The sequence below is a fragment of the Saccopteryx leptura genome, chromosome 2, assembly GCF_036850995.1.
Source record: "Saccopteryx leptura isolate mSacLep1 chromosome 2, mSacLep1_pri_phased_curated, whole genome shotgun sequence".
Classification (NCBI taxonomy): Eukaryota; Metazoa; Chordata; class Mammalia; order Chiroptera; family Emballonuridae; genus Saccopteryx; species Saccopteryx leptura.
In genome coordinates, this window is record NC_089504.1 from 372,259,725 (window position 1) to 372,263,025 (window position 3,301).

General features: G+C 41.5%; 1 pseudogene; it reads right to left on the reverse strand.

Moving 5' to 3' along the window:
- Positions 1 to 469: 469 nt before the first annotated feature.
- On the reverse strand, positions 470 to 2,063 carry LOC136392438 (large ribosomal subunit protein uL4 pseudogene; annotated as a pseudogene).
- Between the last annotated feature and the right edge of the window lie 1,238 nt (positions 2,064 to 3,301).

The window sequence follows — 3,301 nt, forward strand, 5'->3', positions numbered from 1 at the left end:
TGTCCATGATGCCAGGCTCAAGCAGGCAACCCAGTGCTCAAGCTGGTGAGCCTATGCCCTCGCTGGATGAGCCCACGCCCAAATAGCAACCTCGGATTTTGAACTTGGGTCCTCAGCATCCCAGCTCAAGGTTCTATCCACTGTGCCACCACCTAGTCAGGCACATTAATTTAAATGGGGTATTTTTTCAAACAGAAACTACTTCATGGTAGCTCTTATTGTGAAGTGTGACGTGTACAAAATTATAAGAACTACCATGGTACACTCACACTGGAGACAAAAGTACTATTCACAGAGCACACTGTTCAGAGGTTCTGACAGATCTTATTTGACACTTTTTAAGAATTTTAAATTAGGTTTCATTCAAATGAGTTAACACTTCTTTTCATATTTTGAATGCTATATATATTTTCTCACTACCTTTGATCAAATTTTTATTCAAAATTGACTGTCCAACGTGATTTGACCTTTAAGGATAAACAAATTTAGGTTTATGTACAGGCTTCTTTTCTTCTGCGGTGGGTCTCTTTTCTGCGGGCTTCTTCCCAGCTGCTGGTTTCCTGGTAGCTGCAGCAGCATCTTCTCCCACCCAAGGCTTGTTTTATAATGCCAACAGCCTCTTTTCTTCCTTCCCTACCACAGGCTTCTGGCATGGAACCCACCTCTCATCTGATTTGGCTTCTAGTGCTGCTGTTGCTCTATCTTCCAGAGCTATGGTTCTTACCTGGTGAAGAATGGTGTACTGGCACATGGTCTTTGCACACAGGTTTAGCCTCAACATGATTCTCAGCTTTTTTAGTGCTCAGAGGAATCTTTGGGTCTGGGCTTTTCAAGATTCTGATAAGGTCTGCACTGAGCGTCTGTGCATGGGAAGGCTGTAGTTACTCTTGAGGGAGGCAGCCTTACGCCAAGTGCCATGCAGATCATCTAACTTGGGGAAAGCACTCAGTCCAAATTCAGAAACAACCCACGTACCCACCAGCAGCAAGTTTCAAAATGTTCAGTCTGCTACATAAAACAGAGAAACCCGAGGATGTTTCTGAAGGCTTTGATGATACTGTCTGTTGTCCTCATCATAGATGATGCAAGGTCCCTTGCGCTGAATACAGCGGTTTCTCATTTTGCCCTTGCCAGCTCTCATTCGCTGAGAGGCATAGACCTTGTTTATATCATTCCAAGCCTTAAGTTCCTCAACAAGCAAAACAGCCTCCTTGGTTTTCTTGTAGCCTTCAACTTTATCTTTGTCTACCAAAGAAGTTCAGGAACTTCTATTTTTATCATTTTTTTTATCAAGTGAGAGGGAGGGAAGCAGAGAGAATGACTCTCCCGCATGCACCCCAACAGGAATTCATCAGGCAACCCCTGTCTGGGGCTGATGTTCTGCCCATCTGGGGCCACTGCTCCGTTGACCAAGCTATTTTAGCACCTGAGGTGAGGCCATGGAGCCATTCTCAGGGCCCTGGGCCAACTTGCTTGTTCAAGCCATGGCTGCAGGAAGGGAAGATAGGAGGGTGGGGTAGAGAAGCTGATGGTTGCTTCTCCTATGTGCCCTGACCAGGAATCGAACCTGGGACTTCCACACGCTGGGCCAATGCTCTACCACTGAGCCAACATGCCAGGGCCAGGAACTTCTCAATATAATGAGCTTTAGATATGACCAGTGCCGGTAAGGCCAAAACAGCAGGGCAGACCAGATGGCATAGATTGTCTGTGTTGTGCTCACTCTGCAGTGCCAACGGCACCAGGTTTAGTTGGTGCAAACATGAGGCCCCATCGACACATACTTCCAAAAGCACCCTGGCCAGAACAATGAGTCGCCCCCACCTGGAACTTGGGGAATTCAAGCCACAACTCTGTCAGGACCCATGACTCAGCGCTGGTTTAATGACTTGTCAATTCAAAGACAGCTTAGGGCTGTCTGTTGTTTTTGAGCGAGTTGGTGTGAGCAAAGTTCACAATATCTGGTCAAATGGGGAGCCTCGAACAAAGCAGGCAGAGTGATGTCTTGCTGGACGGTTTCCCTTTTCAGAGTACACTGGTACCAATGGACTAGCACACATCATGGCGTGGAAAGGAGAGGGCCACGCACCTCTCATCCCAGTGCCTCCACAGGAAAAGCTGAATGCTATATTTCTTACCTATATGTAAACTAGATTAGTTCATTTCTTTTTATTAGCCTCTTTCAGCTTGAAAAAGATTTATGTCTGTTATTACCAAAACTATACCAACAACCAGCATCAATTCATGTCTTTCTTTTGAATCACTAGTGAAATTAGTTCCTATTTTTAACTGGAAAAGATTGGCCTTACTTGCTTTTTTGATAAAAAAAAAATGTGGGTTTCCCCCCTTTGTATTAGATTACTGAAAATTTACATCTGAAATAATCTGTGCTTTTGCACACCATCCATATACTACCAAAAAAGCACGTGTTCAAAAGCGAAATAAATGTTGGTTGTGCTTCCTAATATGGGATATTTCAAACTATTATATTTTAAGCCAGATAATTAAATGAAAACTAACCATCAGCACCTTACTTCTCAAAATGGAAGTACTACAGCCAAGTGTCAAAGAATACAAAAAGTTAAAATGGTATATCACCTTGGGGGAGAGAGGTAAATTTTAAACATTGCTATAGTTATAAAAATTTGAATATATTATGCTGTGTGAACTGCAAAAGGCATGTGAGTTTCCAACATAAGCATAAAATTTCAAAGACATTTAGAGCTACTTAATTCTCATTTGACATTGTGTAACTTGACAGAAAGTTTGTGACTTACTAACATACTATTGGCTGGTTTTACTGTGGTTTAGTTAAAAGATATACAAATAAGAAATTAGGATTCCACCTACAAAGTCTCGATTTTTTTCCATAAATTTACATTTACTTTGAAAGAAGTTAAGGTAACAGATCACTTGCCTAGTGCTTTCTAAAACATTCCTGATTTTGGTTATCAGTTCTCATTTAGGTCCTTGATGTGTGAACCAGTACTAAATGGTGACAACATACTGACTTCCTTGCCAGTATATATGTAATAATCAACATAGTATTAATGCAGAAACTGACAAAGTAATTTCTTGCTGTTTTGCTACAATGGATAAGTTTTTCTTGTTTACTATTTCAGAGTTCCTTTAAATACAAGTAGGGTTTTCATCCTGATACTTCTTTATTTTCCTTTTAACATTATTTTAAAGATTTTATTTACTGATTTTAGAGAAAGGAGTGGGGAAGCATCAACACACAGTAGTTGTTTTCATATGTGCCTTGACTGGGCAAGGGGTTTTGAACCAGTGACCTCAGCAT